The sequence below is a fragment of the Lithobates pipiens genome, unplaced genomic scaffold (genome assembly GCF_037356315.1).
Source record: "Lithobates pipiens isolate NorthernLeopardFrog02 unplaced genomic scaffold, aLitPip1_a1.2 Scaffold_10, whole genome shotgun sequence".
NCBI lineage: Eukaryota > Metazoa > Chordata > Amphibia > Anura > Ranidae > Lithobates > Lithobates pipiens.
The window spans coordinates 107,086,328-107,111,685 of NW_027507686.1; the positions used below are offsets into that span (position 1 = coordinate 107,086,328).

The 25,358-nt window shown below is 43.3% G+C and overlaps 7 pseudogenes; 6 read left to right on the forward strand and 1 right to left on the reverse strand.

Annotated features, from left to right (window-relative positions):
* Window positions 1-310: 310 nt before the first annotated feature.
* LOC143951648 (5S ribosomal RNA) lies at window positions 311-429 on the reverse strand (annotated as a pseudogene).
* A 271-nt stretch (window positions 430-700) lies between these two features.
* On the forward strand, window positions 701-819 carry LOC143953317 (5S ribosomal RNA; annotated as a pseudogene).
* Window positions 820-22,258: 21,439 nt separating this feature from the next.
* LOC143945801 (5S ribosomal RNA) lies at window positions 22,259-22,377 on the forward strand (annotated as a pseudogene).
* Window positions 22,378-22,852: 475 nt separating this feature from the next.
* Window positions 22,853-22,971, forward strand: LOC143945636 (5S ribosomal RNA; annotated as a pseudogene).
* A 371-nt stretch (window positions 22,972-23,342) lies between these two features.
* Window positions 23,343-23,461, forward strand: LOC143943661 (5S ribosomal RNA; annotated as a pseudogene).
* A 725-nt stretch (window positions 23,462-24,186) lies between these two features.
* LOC143951692 (5S ribosomal RNA) lies at window positions 24,187-24,305 on the forward strand (annotated as a pseudogene).
* Window positions 24,306-24,676: 371 nt separating this feature from the next.
* Window positions 24,677-24,795, forward strand: LOC143943683 (5S ribosomal RNA; annotated as a pseudogene).
* Window positions 24,796-25,358: the final 563 nt, after the last annotated feature.

A 25,358-nucleotide genomic window follows, 5' to 3' on the forward strand; every position in this document is an offset into this window, starting at 1 on the left:
GCCAATAAAAGCAGAACTTTTACAAAAGGGCTTAACCTCCTTGATCAGAGGGTCCGAGAGTATATAGAGCTTATTAAAAAAAAACCTGTGGCACCAGGTATTCCCAGAATGTTTCCCATCCAGGTACTAACCAGGCCCGACCCTGCTCAGCATCCGAGATCAGACGAGATGGGGTGCATTCAGGGTGATTCAGGACGTAGGAGATCTTGTGGGCCACGCTCAACCCACTTGACAAATGCCAAGACGGTCACCTCGGCAAACCAGCAGAAACATAAAAAAGGTCGTCGACGCCAACAGCATATTATAAAACTGCCTACGGCACCTGATATTCCCAGAGGCTCTCCCTTCCAGGTATTAAATAGGCCCGACCCTGCTTAGAATCCGAGATCAGACGAGATTGGGCGCATTCAGGGTGATGTGGCCGTAAGCGAACTTGCTGGCCACTCTCAACCCTCTTGACAAACGCCAAGATGGTCATGTCGGCAAACAAGCAGAAAAATAAAACAGGTCGTCGATGCCAACAACATAATAAAAAGAAGCCTACGGCACCTGGTATTCCCAGGTGGTCTCCCATCCATGTACTAACCAGGCCTGACCCTGCTTAGCCTCCGAGATCAGACGAGATTGGTCTCATTCTGCTTGTTTGCCGAGGTGACCATATTGGCGTTTGTCATGAGGGTTGAGATTGGCCAGCAAGATCGCCTATGGCCACATCACCCTGAATGCGCCCGATCTCGTCTGATCTCAGATGCTGAGCAGGGTTGGCCCTGGTAAGTACTTGGATGGGAAACAACGTGGAAAAACCTGGTGCCATAGTATTTTTTTTTATTTGTTGTTGGCGTCGATGACCTGTTTTATTTTTCTGCTTGTTTGCTGAGGTGACCATCTTCACGTTTGTCAAGAGGGTTAAGAGTGGCCAGCAAGATTGCCTACAGCCACATCACCCTGAATGCGCCCGATCTCGTATGATCTGGGATGCTAAGTAGGGTCGAGTAGGGAAGGCCACTTGGTAGTACCAGGCTTTTTTTAACATGTTGTTGGCGTCGACGACCTGTTTTGTTTTTCTGTTTTTTGCCGAGTTGACCATTTTGGCATTTGTCAAGAGGGTTGAGAGTGGCCACCAAGATCGCCTACGGCCACATCACCCTGAATGCGCCTGATCTCGGATGCTGAACAGGGTCGTGCCTGGTTAGTACCTGGATGGGAAACCGCTTGGGAATACCTGGTGACGCAGCCTTTTTTAACATGTTGATGGCGTCGATGACCTGTTTTATTTTTCTGCTTGTTTACCAAGGTGACCATCTTGGCGTTTTTCAAGAGGGTTGAGAGTGGATAGCAAGATCACCTACACCAACATCACCCTGAATTAGCCTGATGTCGACTGATCTCGGATGCTAAGCCGAGTCGGGCCTTGTTAGTACCGGGATGGGTGACCGCCTGGGAATACCAGGTGCGGCAGGCTTTTTTTAATATGTTGTTGGCATCAATGACCTGTCTTATTTTTCTGCTTGTTTGCCGAAGTGACCATCTTGGCATTTGTCAAGAGTGTTGAGAGCCACTCTAGCAAGATCGCCTATGGCCACATCACCCTGAATGCGCCCCATCTCGTCTGATCTCGGATAGTAAGCACGGTAAGGCCTAGTTAGTACCTGGATGGGAGACCACCTGGAGTTGCAAGTACAACTCAATCATGTAAACCATCCCACGGCTTTTCTCACTTTTTGATGCGGTTAAAATAAATGTGTTGTCAATGTGATAATCAGTGTGACAGTTAAAGTGGAGAAAAATAAGTAATAGACAAAATAGAGCCAAACAGTGGAAGAGTTTATTATCTTATGCCATGTTTGCTAAAGATTTAAGAAAGTGTACGTTTGGGAGTTAGACGCTATGCCTTAGTTTTGAGAGTTGTATAAAATTGGAGACAACATGACAATTAAATGTTTTAATATCACAGGGAGGAAGTGTCGCAGTTCAACGGTAAGAGATTGAAAGCTTAGTTGTATTAGCTTCAAAATAGCTGAGAAATAGTTGCATTCGTCTAAATTGAAAATATATGCCGGTACCACAGAGAAAGCTGATATTAGATGAGTTGATCTTTGCATTAAACAATCCATTCCCTATTGCAGAGAGATACCAGCCTAATGTCAAGAAAAGCAATAAATCTGTTTACATCGGTAGCGAGAGTTGCATTACTCTTAATATGTACAGCTTATCACGTAGCAAAAAAATATGGTTTTGTGCGAATGTTGCATTATCGCAAAATTGATATGGATGTAAAAAAGTTACATTGATTTTCAGAAAAATACGGACTGACTGTTGCTTATTTCACATTTTGCTGCGGTTAAATGTTAAATGTTGTAAATGTGGTAGTTAAGGTGGAGAAAAAGTAGTAATACACAAACTAGAGTCAGAAACAGAATCCTTTTGCAGAGAGATACTTGCTTAAAGTCGGAATAGCAATACAACTGTTTAATTCGGTGGTTTCCACCGATTATAAGCTTAATGTAAAATCAGTAATTGAAATCAGTAAATATTAAGATTTTAAGACGGTTTTATCAATGCAATCATGTAAACCGTCCTACTGCTTTTCTCACATTTTGAGGCGATTAAAATAAATGTGTTGTCAGTGAGTTGATAAGTGTGACAGTTAAGGTGGAGAAAAAGAAGTAATTCACAACATAGAGTAAAAAGTGGAAGAGTTGGTTTTCTTATGACTAATGTCGGAATAGCAATAAAAATGTTTACTTCGGTGGTTTCCACTGATTATCATCTTTATGTAAAAACAGTAATTGAAATCAGTAAATGTTAAAATGTTAAAATTGTATTAATGTAATCTGGACTTTATTTAGCTGTTGCAACCTCAAATCAATCAGGTAATCCGTCCCACTGCGTTTCTCACATTTTAAGGCGGTTAAAACGAATGTGTTGTCAGTGAGATAATCAGTGTGACAGTTAAAGTGGAGAAAATAAGTGACACACATTTAGAGATAGTTATCTCTATAATATAATAAATCTAAATTTAGCATAAGGATGCAAAAGAATAACATGGCAAGGATCAAACTCCATAAGAGATGTGAGCTAGATAAATTCTCAAACCCCATTGGTAACTGGTTACCGCAGTGTGAAAGCTAAGCAGTTAAAAGGTACACATTATTTAAGAGAAAATTTAATTAGCTTCAACATATCAAAGTGTAAATCATTGCATTATTCTAAATTTATCAGATAAGTTAACCCGGAGATTGCTGATATCAGCTGATATCAGTGATTATTCCGTTACGTAATCGGTTTCTAATGGACAGCATAATGTAATATCAGTAAATGTTAAGGTGTATGCTTGACGTGGATGGTACCATCCTCTCTGTATATCCCAGATTGTCTTCTGTTTTCTGTATACATGACTATTTATACCCTAGATTGTCTTCAATATACACGACCCTCTCTGTTATACACTATCCTCTCGGTATACCCCAGAATACACTACCCGGTATTCGATATACACTAGCCTATGTTCTGAATACACTAGACCGTCTTCCGTATTCCCTAGCATGTCTTCTGTATACATTAGTTTATCTGTATACATAATATGCTAACAATAAAACTCCGGTATTTGTAGAGAATAAAACTATCTTAAATCTTTAAAAAGAGTTTTACTACCCAATCAATATCGACCATCATGGCATAGGAAAATAAACTCTTACAGTGTTTGACTATATTTTGAGTATTACTTCTTTTTCTCCACCCTAACTGTTACACTGATTATCATACTAAAAACACATTTCTTTTAACTGCATCGAAATGTGAGAAAAGCCGTGGGATGGTTAACATGATTGAGTTGTAGTTGTAACAGCAAAATAAAGCAATAAAGTGCTGATTACATTGAAAAAATTAAAACATAATGCAACTATGTTTCATTCACATCAAGCATACATCGTTATGTATAATCTCTCACTTATTAACGTTCAGGGTTACTGATAACCCACACTGCTACGTTTAGGGTTACCGATAACCCACACCTACACTGGCTATTGCTACTGACAACAGCCAGTGTTTCAGAAAATTAATGGAACGATTTACACTTTGGAATTTTCAAGCTAAGTCAATTTACTCTTATAAAATGTATATCCTTCAGCTGCTTAGCTCACACTTTGCTATATGTAGCCGGGTTAACTGTATTAATACACCGTATAAATACATTTAATCTCTCTCACATCTCTAATGCAGTTTGTCTCTTTGCCATGTAATACTCTGCCAGTTATTATGCTTTCTCATCCTTATGCTATATTTGGTTTATACTCGCTACATGATTAAAGACAGTTAAGGATCCTGAAAAATGATAGATAACTAGTCACGTCGATGCTGATATTTACAGCAATCATCTCATCTAATTGCTTTTCCGACATTCTACCTTTGTATTACTTTGCAACGCTCTCTTGAACACTGTAAAGGTAAGCTAGATATTTTGTGTTTTTTAACTTAAGCTCGACCTGTATATACTGTCTCAATATTATCCTTTCTTATTTTGCTAAATTTATTATTAAATTATAGAGATTGCCATGTCTAAATCCCGGTAAACCTACTCACCTTAATAAGGTCTACTGTTCATTTTAGGATAATAATATGTGCAGCGTGCAAAGAAGCAATAAGGTGGTTTTGTATTATCCTAAAATATAAGAGTAATGCAATCATCTTTAGCTAACCGACGTGAACAGTTTCATTGCTATTCTGACATTTAGCTGGTATCATTTTGAATTAGGAAACGGAAAGTGTAGTAAAACGATCACTCATCTTCTATTTTTAAGCTACAGCAGCTAACGCTTCCGATCTCTATACTGTTAACCGCAATGCTCACTCTCTGCAATAGTGGTCTGCTATGTATAATGTATAAAAATACGATGCTATGTTTTCTATTAATAAAAAGCAGTGAGACGGTTTACATGATTGATTTGTAGTTGCATGTAGTTAATGCAATTATTTTACGTTCATATCAAGCTGTCATCCCAATGTCAACCGTCTCTCACTATTAAAGTTCAGGGTTACTGATATCCTGACAATATGCTGATATCCAGAGGAAAAGGACAACAGTCAGTGTAAACCGTCTTCGTGCTTAACATACGTTTCAGAAAATTAATGGAACGATTTAACATCCATATCAATTCTAAATCCTAATGTAAACCGGTTAAAATCTTAGCATTTACTGGTTTCAATTACTGATTTTACAGTAAGCTGATTATCAGTGGAAACGGACCGCGAACTGTCACATTTAGCAGATATCACAATCTCAAGGTTAATTTACATTAAGAACAATTAACGATTTACACTTAACTTTAACTGTGTTAACTGTATTAATGGTTACCTGTCAGTAACCAATGGGGTTTGACATTTCATCTATCTCACATCTCTAATGCAATTTGTCTCTTTGCCATGCCATACTCAGCCAGTTATTATGATTTCTCATCCTTAAGCTGTTATTTCGTGTTATACAGCAATCATCTATTCTCATTGCTGCCTTGGGAATACTTTGCAACTCTCCCTTGAACAATTTAAAGGTATAATATTATCCTTTTTTATTGTGCTAAGTTTATTGCTATATGTCTAAATCCCGGTAAACCTTTGTAAGGTATACTGCTAATTTTAAGATATAAGCATCTTGTTGCTACCTTATAATCTGCACATATTAGCTGCAATGCTTACTCACTGCAATATTAAGCGAAATATAACCTGTCTTATTGGTCTGCAATGTATAATGTATAAAAATACAATGCTATGTATAATAATACAACCCATACTAATAAAAAAAACGAAACTAATAATACAACTCTTTCAAAAGCAATATCGTCTCACTGAAATACACAATACTCTGTATTGTGAGTACACTCTGCCATTTTTAGAATAATGAGAATAATGATTCTAAATAATCTTTTATTCAACAAAAAGCAGTCTAAAACTCGCTATATGTAGAGAATAATATCTCTTATATCTAACATCATTTTTGAAATTGTTTTATTTGAGATAAATCACAGCAACAGAAATAAGCATATGCATTTACAGGAATCAGCGCACAATCCTTAATACCGGAGGTGTCACCCATTTATACAGAATTAACAAAATAACACCATTGACAGTGGCAAAATCGTAACTACCTTGTTTCATGATCTGCCAGATATTATCTCTCTTATATGTAACATCTCAAATGGGCGTCGCCCATTTATACAGAATTAATAAAATAACACCTTTGGCAGTGGGTAAATCGTAACTACCTGTTTTTTATGATCTGCCAGATTGGGTGGTACCCAAGTTTGCCCAAGGGCATGCTGTATCCTGTCAGCGGTGACTCTATAGTCCACTAGTTTTTCACCTAGGGTTAGGATGACAAAGAAAAAAGCTGAACTTTATGCGGGAGAGTGGGGGAAAGGAGGGGAGAAGAAGGAGGGGGGGGAAGAAAAAAGGACAGGGGGGGGTTGGGGGACCTTGAGGAGAAACCCTCCAGGAAGGGTATATGAGAAGGATAGTAAGTCTCTCCCCCAGATTCTCCACGGGCAGCAGTTCGCCAACCTAAGTGGCCAAGCATACCATCAGCCGAACATAAGCTTCCGAGTAGTAACAATTTAGCCAATATAACAACTTTTGGAGGAACTTCTCTCTAGTACCTCTATCTGTTGCCACCAGGTCCTCCACATTCTATGAATCTCCACCACCTTTTTCAGCCAGACATCCACCCCCCGGGGCTCCTTCCGCTTCCAGTACAAGAGGATGCAACTTTTTGCTGCCGTGACCAGGAGGGGTAAGATAGATTTCTGATAGGCCCTGCTCGGTATGGTATGGTGATGTAGGAGAAAAAACTCAGTTGACCGGGGCAGCACCCAATCCATGAACCTTTGCATTATGTCATGTACCTCTGTCCAGAACATTGTAATAAGCCGACAGGACCAAAAGATGTGTAGGATAGTGCCAGGCTCCTCTCCACATCTCCAACAGTGGTCCGTGCACTGAGAATCATGGTTGGGGTGTAATACCATCTAGACAATATCTTGTACCCTGATTCCTGCTGTTGGGCACATACCGAGGTCTTACTCGAGAAGAGGAACAGCCTCTCCACCTGTCTCCAATTTGGCTCTGCATACATTCCCTGCCAGTCAATACCCTGCAATGCATACCTTGCCAGTACTATGCAATACCCTGCCAATACTCTGCAATACATACCCTGTCAGTACTCTGCAATACCCTGCCAATACTCTGTAATACCCTGCCAATACTCTGCCATACATACCCTGCCAGTACTCTGCAATACCCTACCAATACTCTGCCATACATTCCTTGCTAGTACTATGCAATACTCTGCCAATACTCTGAAATACCCTGCCAATACTCTGCAATACATACCCTGCCATTATTCTGCAATACCCTGCCAATACTCTGCAATACATACCCTGACAGTACTCTGCAATACCCCGCTAATACTCTGCAATACCCTGCCAATACTCTGCAATACATACACTGCCAGTACTCTGCAATACTCTGCCAATACTCTGCAATACATACCCTGCCAGTACTCTGCAATACCCTGCCAATACTCTGCAATACCCTACCAATACTCTTCCATACATTCCTTGCCAGTACTATGCAATACTCTGCCAATACTCTGAAATACCCTGCCAATACTCTGCAATACATACCCTGCCAGTACTCTGCAATACCCTGCCAATACTCTGCAATGCATACCCTGCCAGTACTCTGCAATACCCTGCTAATACTCTGCAATACATACCCTGCCAGTACTCTGCAATACCCTGCCAATACTCTGCAATACCCTGCCAATACTCTGCAATACATACACCGCCAGTACTCTGCAATACCCTGCCAATATTCTGCAATACATACCCTGCCAGTACTCTGCAATACCCTGCCAATACTCTGCAATACCCTGCCAATACTCTGCCATACATACCCTGCCAGTACTCTGCAATACATACCCTGCCAATACTCTGCAATACCCTGCCAATACTCTGCAATTCATACCCTGCCAGTACTCTGCAATACCCTGCCAGAGTCCTGGCCTCCTGGGGCCAAAGCCGCTGCACTGCTGCCAGTTTACTTCTCTCCTGAGAAGGGAAGAGAATACCAGGTTAATGTCTTATTAAGTTGCAGTCTGCAAAACATACCCTGCAAATATTCTGCAATACATACCCTGCTAGTACTCTGCAATACCCTGCCAATACTCTGCAATACCCTGCCAATACTCTGCCATACATACCCTGCCAGTACTCTGCAATACATACACTGCCAATACTCTGCAATACCCTGCCAATACTCTGCAATTTATACCCTGCCAGTACTCTGCAATACCCTGCCACAGTCCTGGCCTCCTGGGGCCAAAGCCGCTGCACTGCTGCCAGTTTACTTCTCTCCTGAGAAGGGAAGAGAATACCAGGTTAATGTGTTATTAAGTTGCAGTCTGCAATACATACCCTGCAAATACTCTGCAATACATACCCTGCCAGTACTCTGCAATACCCTGCCAATACTCTGCAATACCCTGCCAATACTCTGCAATACATACCCTGCCAATACTTAGCAATACCCTGCCAATACTCTGCAATACCCTGCCAATATTCTGCAATGCATACCCTGCCAGTACTCTGCAATACCATGTCAATACCCTGCAATCTTTTATATACACTAGCCTGTCTACTGTATAACCTAGCATCTCTGTATACCCCTGCCTCTCTGTGCACCCCAGCCTGTTTTCTGTATACCCAAGCCTCTTTGTATACCCCAGTCTCTCTGTATACACTAGCCTGTCTGTATAAACTAGCCTCTCTGTGTACCCTAGCTTGCCTTTTGTATATACTAGCCTCACTGCATACCCTAGCCTCTCTGTATACACTAGCCTCTCTGTATACACCAGCCTGATTTATTTATATCATGGGCTCTCTGTATACCCCAGCCTCTCTGTATATACTACTATGTCTGTATACACTACAAAATCTACAATAGCCTCTCTGTGTAACCCAGCTTATCTCTCTTTATACCCTAACCTCTCTGTATACCCCATCATCTCTGTATACCCAGGACGGTCTTCTGTATACTCTAGCCTGTCTTCTGTACACACTAGCCTCTCTAAATACACTAGTCAGTCTTCTGTATACACGTGCCTGTCATATATATGCACTAGCCTGTCTTCTTTTTACACTAGTCTCTCGGTATACCCCAGGCTCTCTTTTTAACCCAGCCATTTTCTGTATGCCCTAGCATCTCTGTATAACCCAGGCTCTCTGTATACACTATCCTCTCTGTATACCCCAGCCTGTCTTCTGTATACCCTAGCTTGTCTTTTATATACACTAGCCTGTCTACTGCATAACCTAACATCTCTGTATACCCCTGCCTCTCTGTGCACCCCAGCCTGTTTTCTGTATACCCAAGCCTCTCTGTATACCCCAGTCTCTCTGTATACACTAGCCTGTCTGTATAAACTAGCCTCTCTGTATACCCTAGCTTGCCTTTTGTATACACTAGCCTCACCTGTAGCTGAGAGCTCTGCCTCATGGGGATCCTAGGTGTAAACTCTGCTGCCCACACCCTTTCTTGGGGGCCCCAGGAGAGACTAATGACCGGAGACTGGTTAACTAGCAGCAGTGCCAGCAGGGTTGTGTGCCCGGAACTGCTGCAAGGAACTTGGCCTTTCCCATGGATTCCGTTAATAGTAATATGCAGCATCCAATCCAGCAGTCTCTATGGTTTGGCTCTCTTAGGTTTGCCTTGTTAATGTTGACTTTTTATATGGTTCTTTGCATACTACATTCAAGAGCTGCTCCTGGCGTGGCAAGGGGGAATGGAGGGGGTGATGGGGGGGTGACGGGGGGCAACGGGTATGCTTGGACTCGGTGCTCGGGCCCCCCGTGGGGTATGGCAGTGCCGAGGGCAGAACTGATACTGAAGACTAGTGTGGTTTTAGCACACTCATGTGGCATGTCAGGGTGGGAGGACTGATTTGTAGATTTTACTACTGCTGTATTAACCTTTTCCTTCCTTACAGCTCAGCTTGCACCTTGCTATTGTATTCTTCTGGACTGATGGGCTTTGCTGCCACTGGAGGGGGGGTTGATCTTTGTGTTTTGGTCGTCCTTCCCATTGGGCCGTTTCCGGGGGTCCTATTTGGGGTCCCCCAGGGATGCTCCCTACAAGAAACGGGGAATGTTGACTGTTATAATGTAGCATATATAGTTTTTTAGTGGAAAGTGCTGGCTTACCTCTTATTATACGATGTTGGTTGATAGTTTGGGTCTGGTTGGGGAGCTCCTGAATTCCATGGTACCCGACCACTTCCCCAGCCTCTCTGTATACTCTAGTCAAGCTAACTAGTGGCTATAACTAGGCAAGCTAGAGTATACAGAGAGGCTAGTGTATAAAGAAAGGCTAGTGTATACAGAGAGATTGGGGTATACAGAGAGGCTAAGGTTTACAGAAAACAGGCTGGGGTATACAGAAAGGCCAGGATATACAGAGAGACTATTGTAAAAAGAAGACAGGCTAGTGTAAACAGAGAGCCTTGGGTATACAGAGAGGCTAGGGTATATAGTGAGGCTAGTGTATATGGAGAGGCTAATATATACTAATATATAGAAGACAGGCTGGGGTATGCAGAGAGGCTATCGTGTAAAGAGAGGCTGGGGTACACAGAAAAGCTAGTGTATAAAGACAGGCTAGTGTATACAGAGAGGCTGGGGTATACAGAGAGCTTGTGTATACAGAGAGGGTTGGGAATACAGTGAGGCTAGTGTATACAAAAGACCGACTAGTGTACACAGATAGGCTAGAGTATACAGAAGAATGTCCTGGGTATACAGAGATGGTGGGGTATACAGATAGGCTAGGGTGTACAGAGAGATAGGCTGGGTTACTCAGAGAGGCTAGTGTAGATATTGTAGTGTATACAGACGGACTAGTGTATACAGAAGAACGTCCTGGGTATACAGAGATGATGAGATTATCTTTGTCTTCTGTACACACTAGAATCTCTATAATCTGTGTATACACAGAAGCTAGGTTATACCGTGAGGCTAGTGTACAGAAAAGACAAACAAGGGAATAGAGAGAGGCTATTGTGAATAGGGAGAGGCTAGTGTGTACAGAAGACAGGATAGACTATACAGATAGGATAGTGTATACAGATGATAGACTGGGTATAAAGTGAGCCTGGGCTATACAGAGAAGCTAGGGTATACAGAAGACAAGCTAGTGTATATAAAAAGACATGCTAGGGTATACAGAGGACAGGCTGGAGTATACAGAGAGGCTAGTGTATACAGAGAGGCTGGATATACACAGAGGCTAGTGAATACAAAGGGGCTAGTGTATACAGAAGACTGGCTAGTGTATACAGAGAGGTTAGTGTGTACAGAAGGTAGGCTAGTGTATACAGATAGGGTAGTATATTCAAAAGACAGTCTGGGGAATACAGAGAGGCTAGTGTATACAGAGAAGCAATGGTATACAGAAGACATGCTAGTGTATATAAAAGGCCAGCTAGGGTATACAGAAAGCCTATAGATGTAAATAGATGTCAGGCAAGTGTATACAGAAGACAGGCTTGGGGTATACAAAGAATCTAGGGGATGCAGTGAGGCTAGTGGTGTATACAAAAGGCATGCTAGGGTATACAGAGGTTTTTCTTTCTTTTTTTATTTCTATCTTTCTTTCATTTTCTCTCTTTCATTTTCTTTTTTGTTTCCTTTCTTTTTTACTTTCTCTCTTTCCTGCTCCCCCACCCCTTTTCTCTCTCTCTTTCTCTCTTTCTTTCATTATTTGCCGCTTTTCTTCTCTCTACTTTCTTTTTTCTTTCTGTCTCATGTTTTCTTTCTTTCTTTCTATCTTTCTTTCCCTCATTCCCTCCCTTTTACTTTCTTTCCTTCTCTCTCCCTCCTTTTTTTATTTTTTCCTCATTTCTTTCTTTCCTTCCCTCTCTCTCCCTTTTTTTGCTTTCTTTTTCTTTCTTTCCTTCTCTCCCTCCCATTTCCTTCTTTTCTGTCTATCGTTCATTCTTCCTTTCTTCTCTTCGTTCTTTCCTTCTATCTCCTTTCCTTTCCCTCTTTCTTTCCTTCTATCTTTTTTCATTCTTCTCTTGTTCTTTCTTTCCCTTTTTCTTTCTTTCTTTCTCTCTCCCACCCTTTTTCTTTTTTCCCTCTTTCTTCCCTTCTTTCTTTATTTCTTTCTTTCTTTTCTTTCTTTCTTTCCTTCTCTCCCTCCCTTTTTCTTACTTTCTTTCCTTCTTTTTTATTTCTTTCCTTCTCTCTCCCTACAATTTTCTTTCTTTCTTTCTTTCTTTCTTTCTTTCTTTCTTTCTTTCTTTCTTCCTTTCTTTCTTTTTTCTTTCTTTCTCTCCCTCCCTTTTTCTACCTTCCTTTTCTTCTTTCTTTATTTCTTCTTTATTCTTTATTCCTTCTCTCTCCCTCCAATGTTCTTTCTTTTTTTTTTTTTCTTTCTTTTTTTTCTTTCTTTCTTTCTCTTTCTTTTTGTCTTTCTCCCTATTCCTTCCTTTCTTTCATTCTTTACGTCTCTCTCTCCCTCCCTTTTTTCTTTTCTTCAAATTCAGAGAGATACCAGCTAAATGTGAGAAGAGCAATTAAACTGTTCACATAGGTAGCATTGTATTACTATTAATATGTGCTGCGTGTAAAGAAGCAATAAGATGGATTTGTATTATCCTAAAATTAGCAGAATACGTAATAAAGGTGAGTAGGTAACCTGGATTTAGACATAGCAAACTCTATAATCTAATTTAGCAAAATTAGAATGGATAATATTGAGACAGTATATACAGGTCGAGTTTAAGTGGAAATACACAAAATATCTAGCTTACCTTTACATTGTTCAAAAGAGCGTTGCAAAGTGATACCAAGGCAGAATGTTGGAATAGCAATTAGATGAGATGATTGCTGTAATCATGAAATATCTGTAACGACGTGACTAGGTTTCTATCGTTTTTTAGGATCCTTACGTGTCTTTATAGAGATGTGAGATAGACACGAAATGTCAATCCAGATTGGATCCTAACATGTAACCATTAATACAGTTAACGCGGCTACATACAGCAAAGTGTGAGCTAAGCAGCTAAGGGGATTACATTATTTAAGAGTAAATTGTTGTAGCTTGAAAATTCCAACGTGTAAATCGTTCCATTCATTTTGTTACGCACGAAGACGGCTTACACTGACTGTTTTCCGTTTCTACTGGTTATCGGCATAATGTAACAGTAACCCTGAACATTAATAGTGATAGACATAAGGATGTATGCTTGATGGGAATGTAAAATAGTTGCATTATGTGTTATTAAATGTAATCAAACTTTATTGCTATCCTTTGCTACTGCAACCACTACTACATCAAGTAAACCGTCCCACTGATTTTCTCACATTTTGCTGCTGTTAAAAAATGTGTTGCCAGTGTTATGTGTTACAAATGGTTATCAGTGTGAACGTTTATGTGGAGAAGTAATACACAAAATAGAATCAGAAAGAGAATCCTACTACATTAGAGGTAGCGAGAGATGGTTGTATTACTCTTAATGTGCAGTGTGTAAAAGGTTTTAAAAATATGGTTTTGTGTGAATTTTGTTTTAACGTAAAATTAGCTGTAGACATTATAACTATGGTTAGGTTTACAATGATTTCGAGATAGTAATCTTTATAATATAATAATAATAAGTATAGCAAAACAAATTAGGAAAATATTGAGACAGTATATATAGGTCGAGATAAAGTGAATACACAAAAGGGATCAAGCGATAGTTGCAAAGTAATATCCTCATTGAGGCAGAATGTCGGAATAGCAATGAGATTAGATGGTTGCAACATAACACGAAATATGAACACGGCTAAAATACAGAAAAACAGAACATAATTTAAGAGTACAGTAGAATATAGTATAAATTATTTAAGATTAAATTGATTAAGCTTGACAAAAATCTAAGTTTAAATCGTTGAGCAAATCGTTGAGTAAATCGTAAATTTATCAGATAAAATAACTCGGAGATTATGATTAATTTGACAGTTCCATTACGCGGTCCTTTTCCACTGGTATAATCGTAATGTAATATGTAATTGCTATCAGTAAATGTTAAAATTGATATGGATTTAAAAGTGGTACATTAATTTTCTGGAGCATATGGCAGAACGACGGCTCACACTGCTTTTCTCACATTTTGCTGCGGTAAAAAGAAATGTTTTGTCACTCTGTTTTAACTGTGACCGTTAAGGTGGAGAAAAATAAGTAATACAGAAAATAGAGTCAAACAGTGGAAACGTTTATTTGCTTGTGTCATGACGGCTGATACTGGTTGAGCAATAAAACTGTTTTATTAAGATGTAAGACTAGTTTTCTCTACATATATGCTTTTCAGAGAGTTGTATAATATAGGCGACCAATAGGACATTTAAATGGCTTAATGTTGCAGGGAGAAAGAATCGCTGTTTCAACGGTAAGAGATTGAAAGCTTAGCTTGAGAATGGCCGAAAATAGTTACGTTAGTCTAAATTTAAAGGATATGCAAAGAAATTGAGAAAGCTTATATTAGACTAGTTGATCTTTGCATTACACAATCCTATTATTAATATTATTATTATTACAATCCTAGTGCAGAGAGATACTAAGTTAATGTCAGAGATACTCGGTTAATGTCAGAAAAGCAATAAAACTGTTTAGATCGTTAGCGAGCGATATTTACATTACTCTTAGTATGTGCAGCATGTCTGGTAGCAAATGGATGGTTTTGTGAACATTTTGGACTACCGTAGCGGTAGACCTCATTGAAGTGAATAGATTTAACCGGATTTTGAGATAGTATTTCTAATAATAAATAAAGCAAAATAAGTCAGGATGGTGTGTCGTCAGTGGTTATATCAATGTGACAGTTGATGTGGAGAATTACAAATATGCAAAATTGAGCATTAGAACATTAGTCTATCTGTATAAACTAGCATCTCTGTACACACCAGCCTGTCTTCTGTACCCACTAGACTCTCTGTATACAATACCCAGTCTTCTGTATACACTGCCAGCTTTGATGTATACCCAAGCCTGTCTTCTGTATACACTAGTTTCTCTATATGCACTGTCCTCTCTATATACACTAGCATCTTGGTATATCCTAGCCTCTCTTTAAACTAGCCTCTCTGTGTACCCCAACCTCACTTTTTACTCTAGCATCTCTGTATACTCAAGCCTATCTGAGTCTGTATTCTGTATTCACTAGCCTTTCTTCTGTATGCTGTAGTCTTCTATATATACTAGCTTCACTGTACACCCTTGCATATCTGTAAACACTGTGTGAACTAGCCAGTCTTCTGTATACACTAGCCTGTAAAAACTAGCCTAGCCTGTCTTCTGTGCCCACTAGACTCTCTGTATACACTACCCAGTCTTCTGTATACACTGCCAGCTTTGATGTATAGCCTGTCTTCTTTACACACTAGTTTCTCTATATGCACTGTCCTTTCTGTATACACTCGACCCTCTCTATACTATAACCTCTCTATATACACTAACATCTTTGTATATACTAGCCTCTCTTTAAACTATCCTCTCTGTGTACCCCAGCCTCACTGTTTACTCTAGCATCTCTGTATACTCAAGCCTATCTGCATACATGAGTCTATATTCTGTATTCACTAGCCTTTCTTCTGTATTGGTAGTCTTCTATATATACCAGCTTCTCTGTACACCCTTGCATCTCTGTAAACTAGCCAGTCTTATGTATACACTCACCGACTGTATACACTAGACTCTCTGAATACACTAAACCCTCTGTATACCACAGCCTGTCTTCTGTATACACTAGACTGTAAAAACTAGCTAGGATACACCAGCCTGTCTTCTGTACCCACTAGACTCTCTGTATACACTACCCAGTCTTCTGTATACACTGTTAACTTGGATGTATACCCAAGCCTGTCTTCTGTAACGGCCGGACACAAGTTGCCCCCGGTGCCTCAACATGGTGCACACGTTTTGGAGATGCCCGAAGTTGATCCGCTACTGGACGGAGGTGACAGGAACCGTTGATCGGGTGTTTGGAACCTCCACCAGGATGGAGGTGAAGTATTGTCTCCTGGGATTAATTGACGGAGTTGGAAACCCAGGAAGCAGCCAGATGGCAGTTCTGAGATGCCTATTTCAGGCAAGGAAACTGATTGCCCAACCCTGCTTAGCCTCCAATGTTGGCAATGACTTGGTTTTTTTCGCTTGTTTCCCAAGATGACCATGTTGGCGTTTGTCAAGATGGTTGAGAAGGCCCGAAGAGATCGCCTATGGCCCCATCACCTTGAAAGTGCCTGATCTTGTCTGATCTCGGAGGTTATGCATTGTCGGGCCTGATTAGTAACTGGATGGAAGACCGACTGGGAATACCAGGTGCCGTATGCTTATTTCTTGTTCATACATCACGGGACACAGGAGCTTCATTACATAGTGGGTTATATAGGCACCTCTGGTTATTGGACACTGGTTAACCCTCAATTAAGGAGAATTCCTCCCCTATATAACCTCTCCCATATGGGAGGCGCCTCAGTTTTTTCGCCAGTGTCTATGGTGGTTGGTCACGTAAAACATGTGCTATGAAGAAAGCTCTGTGCAAGTCCCTGTGGGGGCCTAAGGGCTATCTAGATCCATATCTCGGGCCGATATTTTGACTCCCAATATGATATGGTACCCGGGCCTCATCATCCGAAGAAATTAGGTTTTGCCTGTAAGTCCTCTCCTATTGGAAGACTGGGCTCTGGGAAAACCAGACTTGGTGTACTATTTACATAGTGGCACGAGACTGGCAGAGTCTTTTACACGGTCCAGGTAGGAAGTCCTTCTGAGAAGGAACCCAAAAAAAAACCTGAAGGTTGGCACAACTCTGCCCGCCGTAATGGGTGAAGGCTGGAATCAGTCTGTTTTCAGCAATTCCTGCGGCGAGGACAGGTAAGGGAAGTTAATCCTATATAAATTATATTATGGATTTCTTCATTGAGTAGTTGTATGTCTTACCTGGTTTCCACCATTAGAGGGAGTAAGAGCAGCCTGATGCATACTTACATGCCTTTCAGATACACACGCTCAGTGAAGCCTGGTTCTCCCAGATGACTCATGTCTCCACTGCAATCTCAGCCACAATGAAGGTAATACAGGGGTCCCACATAGTTTGGGGGTCCCATGCAGCTCCGATGGTGATTCCCTTCCCCCCTGGATACCGGCGGTCCTCGTGGACGCGCACACGCACGCCGAGCACGCTCCCGTGCTAATGGAGGAGGGGGGAGTGTGATCGCGAGCCATGCACGTCGGTGTGCACGGCGCTGTACTGCGCAGGCGCCAGGCGGCAGTTTTAAAAGGCCCAGAGCGTCAGGGGGCTGTAAGTGGAGACACAGGAGCTGTGGGCAGTAAGCATCCCAAGGGATTGGATCCAGGCAAACCTAAGACACCTACTCAGCATCAGGTTGTGCAGTTTAAGCATATATATTTATTGTGAGACTTTAAGCACAACAGTGATTGCCCTTTGTACTAGTACCTCTACTTTGTAGCTTAGGACTATGTCTCCTCGTAAGAGGGTCTCGGGGGGAGGTAACAAGGGCACTGGTAAGTCACCGCCTAGGTCTAGGGGGTTCTAAAAATGCCTGTAGGTTACCATCCCCCCCTGCAAGACTGGAGCCAGCCTCACAGGATGAGTCAGTGCCCCTGTCAGGTTTTGCAGCCTCTCCTAATATTTCAGCCCCGATATACATCACCGAGGACTCCCTTAGGGCTATATTGGAGGGTTTTGAAGGGAGAATCATTTTATTTCAGCTTCCCTGAAAGATAGCAGGAAAATGGGTAGATCCCCTCCCTCTGCTGAGATTCCTCTTTCAGATGACACTTCTGACAATGAGGAGAGATCCCTATCTTGGGACAGGGATCTTGAGCAGTTGGATGAATCAGAGGAAGAGGCGAGAGTCCCCTCCTCCAACGCGCTCAGAAAACAGGTGCAGTATTATACTGAATTGGTGCATACCACATTCAGAATGCCTGCTGCTGAGATCACTACGTCCTCTGTTTCTTCCCTGGGAGTCAGGAAAATCCCACAGACTGCCTTTTCCTTTCCAATTCATCCCTTAATGCATAAATTGTTGTATGAGGATTGGGAACATCCCGATAAACTGTTTGCTCCTCCTAAAAGGTTTTCTATGCTTTATCCTCTGGAGGAAAGTTTCACCAAGAAATGGGGGGTCCCATCTGTCGATACGGCTGTTTCTTGCGTGAATAGAAACCTGACCTGTCCTTTGGATAATGCTCAGGTATTTAAAGATCCAACTGATAAGAAGCTGGAAACATTATTAAAAGCCTCCTTTTCCATGACTGGCGCTGTAGTGCAACCTACAGTCGCAGCTGTGGGGTTGTCTCAGTTCCTCAAGGAACAGGTTTAGCAGATGCTTGGCCTCCTTCCCAGTGAGGAAGTGGAGAATTATGCAGAAATACCTCAAATTCTGTGTTTCATGATTGATGCGATTTTGGATTCTGTCCAACAAGCATCTCGTTTGTCTCTCCTGTTGGTACACATGTGAAGGGCCCTATGGCTAAAGAATTGGGCAGCTGAGCTATCATGCAAGAAGCATTTGATTGGGTTCCCGTTTAAAGGGGAACATTTGTTTGGAGAAGAATTAGACAAATTCGTCCAAAAAATGTCAGGGGGTAAATCTACTCTCCTTCCAGTCAAAACGTCCATCATTTAGGCGTTCTCTCTCTCCCGGAGCATCAAGCTCTAAGCAATGGCAACGGCCTTCTCAACCCCCCTCTACAGGAAAGGCTCAAGGCCGGGCCCAGGGGCAGAAGAAATCCTGGGGGCGAAAGCCTGCCAAGCAGAGCCCAAAAGCTTCCTTGTGAAGGGGCGCCCCCGCTCGGCCGAGTGGGAGGAAGGCTCCTGCAGTTTGCGGAAGCCTGGCGGGAAGAGATCCGGGACAAGTGGGTGGTCTCTTCGGTATCTCTGGGCTACAAGCTGGAGTTTCAGGAGATTCCACCTTCTTGCTTTCTAAGGTCAAGGATCCCCAGGGACCCAGTAAAGCAAAGTCCGCTATTTCTGGTACTAGATCACTTACTATCCCAGGGGGTGATAGTAGAAGTGGACCCAAAAGAACAGGGTTCAGGGTTTTACTCGCATCTCTTCACTGTTCCAAAGCCAAATGGAAGTGTCAGACCTATCCTGGATCTGAAGGATCTGAACTGGTTTTTACGCATCCGGTCCTTCCGAATGCAGTCAATTCGCACTGTGGTCTCCTCCCTGCAAGGGGGAGAGTTTATGGCATCAATAGTCATCAAGGATGCATATCTCCATGTGCCAATTTTTCCCGCACACAAAAAGTATCTAAGGTTCGCGGTAGAGTGGCGCCATTTTCAATTTGTGGCCTTGCCGTTCGGGCTCGCGACGGCCCCTCGAGTCTTCACAACGATTCTGGACCCTCTCTTGGCAAACCTAAGAGCTCAGGGCATAGCCGTCATGGCTTATCTAGATGATTTGCTTCTCATAGAGAAAACAGTAGCGCTTCTGAACCACAGTGTTACCAGAATGCTAGAACACCTGGAACGCCTAGGTTGGATTAAAAACCTAGAAAAGTCATCCCTACAGCCTGCTACCAGGTTGGAATACCTGGGTATGGTTATCGACACCGCTCAGGGCAAGGTGTTTCTACCAAGGCCAAAAGCCTTGGCCATTGGGGATCTGGTGCGCCTAATTCTGGGCAGAAGATCTTCCCCCATTCGGTTGCGCATGAGACTGTTAGGGAAAATGGTCGTCCTCCTTCGAGGCCATTCCATTCTCCCAGCTCCACTCAAGGCCTCTGCAAAGATGCATCCTTGCGGCTTGGAACAGGAAGCCCCAGTCCTTGGATCTTCCTATGCGTCTATCCCCAGGGACACTTAAGAGTCTCGTCTGGTGGTTACAAACCGAGAATTTGCTGAAAGGCAAAACTTTTCTTCCTCTTCCATGGAAGATTATTACGACAGATGCCAGCCTGACAGGCTGGGGAGCAGTGTTGGAGGAGACGTGCTCGCAGGGGAAATGGTCTGCGATCGAGAAGCTATTGCCCATAAATGTCTTGGAGATCCGGGCAGTTTATATGGCTCTCATAAACTGGTCTTTCAGACTACTGGGTCTCCCTGTTCGGGTTCAGTCCGACAATGCCACCGCAGTGGCCTATATCAATCACCAGGGCGGTACCAGGAGTCTGGTTGTGCAAAAAGAGGTGAATCGCATACTTGTCTGGGCAGAAAGGCATGTTCCATTCCAGGAGTGGAAAATTGTCAGGCGGATTTTCTGAGCCACCAGCAGTTGTGCCCAGAAGAATGGGCTCTGCACCCTGCCGTGTTTTGTAACATATGTTGCAGGTGGGGTACTCCAGACGTAGATCTGTTTGCGTCCAGGTTCAACAGAAAACTGGACAAATTCGTGTCAAGGACAAGAGATACACTCGCTCAGGGGTCGGATGCTCTGACAGTTCCCTGGGATAAGTACAATTTGATTTATGCCTTCCTCCCGTGTCCGCTTCTGTCGCGGTTCCTGGGAAGAGTCAAGAGGGAGACAAAGTTGGTTCTTTTGGTAGCCCCGGCTTGGCCCAGGTGACCGTGGTATGCAGAGATCATGAAGTTAGCAGTAGGCAGGCCGTGGATCCTCCCTCTCCGGCCAGATCTGCTCTCACAGGGTCCAATTTACCATCCTGCTTTACACAGTCTGAATTTGACGGTTTGGCTGCTGAGACCCACATTCTGAGAGACCGTGGGCTTTCGGGGCCAGTCCTTTCTACTCTGGTCAATGCCAGAAAGCCGGCCTCCAGGCTTATTTACTACAAAATCTGGAGGGCATATGTTTCCTGGTGTGAACTCAGGGAATGGCATCCTAGAAAGTATGTCATTAGTAGGATCTTGGCCTTCCTCCAGTCAGGCCTAGAAATTAATTTGGCCGTAAGCACTATCAAGGTGCATATTTCGTCAGTGGCAGGCTTTCATCCAGGGGGCTATGTGGTTAAGGCCGCCAGTCAAACCTCCGGTATGCCCATGGGTTCTGAATTTGGTTCTCTCAGCTTTGCAGGGGCAACCTTTTGAACCTTTGCATCAGGCTTCGTTAGTTCTTTTGACAAAAAAATTGGTTTTCTTGGTAGCCATATCCACGGCTAGAAGAGTGTCAGAACTAGCAGCTCTCTCCAGCAAAGAGCCGTATCTAATTGATCATAAGGACCGGGTGGTAATGCGTCCCAACAGGTCCTTTCTGCCTAAGGTGGTTTCAGGATTCCATTTGAATCAAGATGTAATCCTACCATCCTTTTTTCCGGACCCACAGTCCGCAGAAGAACAATCTTTGCACACTTTGGATGTGGTAAGGGCAATCAGTATCTATCTTCAGGCAACTGCTCAGATAAGGAAAACTGATTGCTTATTTATTTTGCCGGAAGGCCCTAGGAAGGGTGAGGCGGCATCAAAATCCACTCTCTCAAGGTGGATTAGACAGATTATTTCTCAGGCCTATAGTGTTAAAGGGAAGATCCCTCCTTTTCAAGTGAAAGCGCACTCAACTAGGGCTGTAAGTGCTTCTTGGGCAGTGCATCACCAGGCCTCCCTGGTTAAGATCTGTAAGGCTGCAACTTGGTCATCAGTCCACACGTTCAACAGATTCTATCAGGTGGATGTCAGAGGGCAAGAGGATATCGCCTTTGGGCGCAGTGTACTGCAGGCTGCAGTTTAGGTCCTCCGGGCCTTGACGGTCTATATATTATGATCTGTGTTTCCCTCCCCTCAATCTGAGCAATGCTTTGGGACATCCCACTGTGTAATGAAGCTCCTGTGTCCCGTGATGTATGATCAAGAAAATAGGATTTTTATATACAGCTTACCTGTAAAATCCTTTTCTTGAGAGTACATCACGGGACACAGAGCTCCCGCCCCTCTTGGGTTTTACGTGGTTTCCTATTGCTTTGCTACAAAACTGAGGTGCCTCCCATATGGGAGGGGTTATATAGGGGAGGAATTCTCCTTAATTGGGGGTTAACCAGTGTCCAATCACCAGAGGTGCCTATATAACCCACTATGTAATGAAGCTCCTGTGTCCCGTGATGTACTCTCAAGAAAAGGATTTTACAGGTAAGCTGTATATAAAAATCCTATTTTTTATGTTGTTGGCGTTGACCTGTTTTTTTTCGCTTGTTTCCCAAGATGACCATCTTGGCGTTTGTCAAGAAGGTTGAGAGTGCCCAAAGAAAGTGCCTACGGCCAAATCACCCTGAAAGTGCCCGATCTTGTCTGATCTCGGAGGCTAAGCATTGTCGGGCCTGATTAGTAACTGGATGGGAGACCGACTGTGAATACCAGGTGCCATAGGCTTCTTTTTATGTTGTTGGCGTTGACATGGTTTTTTTTTCCGCTTGTTTCCCAAGGTGACCATCTTGGCATTTGTCAAGATGGCTGAGAGAGCCCAAAGAAATCTCCAACGGCCACATTATCCTGAAAGCGCCCGATCTCTTCTGATCTCAGAGGCTAAGCAGGGTCCTGCCTGGATAGTACCTAATTACAAGTGCCGTAGGAATCTTTTTATATTGTTGGCTTTGACCTGTTTTTTTCCGCTTGCTTCCAAAGGTGACCATTTTAGCATCTGTCAAGAGTTTTGAGTATGTCCCGAAGCGTTCGCCTAAGGCCACATCACCCTGAAAGCGCCCAATCTCAGAGGCTAAGCAGGGTCAGGGTCAGCTGGGAGACCGCCAGGGTCTATGTTGTTGGCGTTGACCTGTTTTTTTTAACTTGTTTCCCAAGGTGACCATCTTGGCGTTTGTCAAGAGGGTTGAGAGTGCCCGAAGAGATCACCTACGGCCCCATCACCCTGAAAGCGCCCAATCTCGTCTGATCTCAGAGGCTAAACAGTGTCGGGCCTGGTTAGTACCTGGATAGGAGACCGCCTGGGAATACCAGGTGCCATAGGCTTCTTTTTATGTTGTTGGCTTTGACCTGTTTTTTTCGCTTGTTTCTCAAGGCGACCATCTTGGCGTTTGTCAAAAGGTTGGAGCGTGTCTTGAAGAGAACGCTTACGGCCACATCACCCTGAAAGCACCCGATCTCGTCTGATTTCAGAGGCTAAGCAGTGTCAGGCCTGGTTAGTACCTGGATGGGAGACTGCCTGGGAAGACCAGGTGACATAGAAGGATCTGGCCTGGTTAGTGTCTTGATTGGGAGATCGCCTGGGAATACCGGATGCCGTAGGCTTCTTTTTATGTTATTGGCTTTTTTTTTTAGCTTGTTTCCCAAGGTGACCATCTTGGCCTTTGTCAAGAGGCTTCAGAGTGCCCAAAGAGAGTGCCTATGGCCAAATCACCCTGAAAGAGCCCAATCTCATCTGATCTCGGAGGCTAAGCAGCGATGGGCCCGGTTAGTACCTGGATCGGAGACAGCCTGGGAATACCAGATGCCGTAGGCTTCTCATTATGTTGTCGGCGTTGACCTGTTTTTTTCCCCTTGTTTCCCATTTGTCAAGAGGGTTGAGAGTGCCCAAAGAGATCGCTTACAGCAGCATCACCCTGAAAGAGCCCTATCTCTTCTCATCTCTGAGGCTAAGAAGGGTTGGGCCTAGTTAGTACCTGGATGGGAGATGGCGTTGGAATACCAGATGCCGTATTCTTCTTTTTATGTTGTTGCTGTTTTTTTTCGCTTGTATCTCAAGGTGACTATCTTGGCATTTGTCAAGAGGGTTGAGAGTGCCCAAAGAGATTGCCTATGGGCACATAACCGTGAAAGCGCCCAATCTCCTCCGATCTCAGAGGCTAAACAGGGTTGGGCCTTGCTAGTACCTGGATTGGAGACCACCTGGGAATACTAGGTGCCATAGGCTTCTTTTCATGTTGGCGTTGACTTGTTTTTTTTGTTTGTTTCCCAAGGTGACCATCTTGGCGTTTGTCAAGAGGGTTGAGCGTGCCTGAAAAAATCTACTATGGCCGCATCACCCTGAAAGAGCCCAATCTCATTTGATCTCAGAGGCTAAGCAGGGTTGGGACCTGGTTAGTACCTGGATGGGAGACCGCCTGGGATCTCTCAATGCCATAGGCTTTTTTTTTAAGTTGTTGGCATTGAATTATTTTTTTTGCTTGTTTCCCAAGGTTACCATCTTGGCGTTTGTCAAGAGGGTTGAAAGTGCCTGAAGAGATTGCCTACGGGCACATCACCCTGAAAGCACCCAATCTCGTTTGATGTTGGAGGCTAAGAAGAGTCGGGCCTTGTTAGTACCTGGATGGGAGACTGCCTGGGAATATCAGGCGTCGTAGGCTTCTTTTTATGTTGTTGGCATTGACCTGTTTTTTTCGCTTGTTTCTCAAGGCGACCATCTTGGCGTTTGTCAAAAGGTTGGAGCGTGTCTTGAAGAGAACGCTTACGGCCACATCACCCTGAAAGCACCCGATCTCGTCTGATTTCAGAGGCTAAGCAGTGTCAGGCCTGGTTAGTACCTGGATGGGAGACTGCCTGGGAAGACCAGGTGACATAGAAGGATCTGGCCTGGTTAGTGTCTTGATTGGGAGATCGCCTGGGAATACCGGATGCCGTAGGCTTCTTTTTATGTTATTGGCTTTTTTTTTTAGCTTGTTTCCCAAGGTGACCATCTTGGCCTTTGTCAAGAGGCTTCAGAGTGCCCAAAGAGAGTGCCTATGGCCAAATCACCCTGAAAGAGCCCAATCTCATCTGATCTCGGAGGCTAAGCAGCGATGGGCCCGGTTAGTACCTGGATCGGAGACAGCCTGGGAATACCAGATGCCGTAGGCTTCTCATTATGTTGTCGGCGTTGACCTGTTTTTTTCCCCTTGTTTCCCATTTGTCAAGAGGGTTGAGAGTGCCCAAAGAGATCGCTTACAGCAGCATCACCCTGAAAGAGCCCTATCTCTTCTCATCTCTGAGGCTAAGAAGGGTTGGGCCTAGTTAGTACCTGGATAGGAGATGGCGTTGGAATACCAGATGCCGTATTCTTCTTTTTATGTTGTTGCTGTTTTTTTTCGCTTGTATCTCAAGGTGACTATCTTGGCATTTGTCAAGAGGGTTGAGAGTGCCCAAAGAGATTGCCTATGGGCACATAACCGTGAAAGCGCCCAATCTCCTCCGATCTCAGAGGCTAAACAGGGTTGGGCCTTGCTAGTACCTGGATTGGAGACCACCTGGGAATACTAGGTGCCATAGGCTTCTTTTTATGTTGGCGTTGACTTGTTTTTTTTGTTTGTTTCCCAAGGTGACCATCTTGGCGTTTGTCAAGAGGGTTGAGCGTGCCTGAAAAAATCTACTATGGCCGCATCACCCTGAAAGAGCCCAATCTCATTTGATCTCAGAGGCTAAGC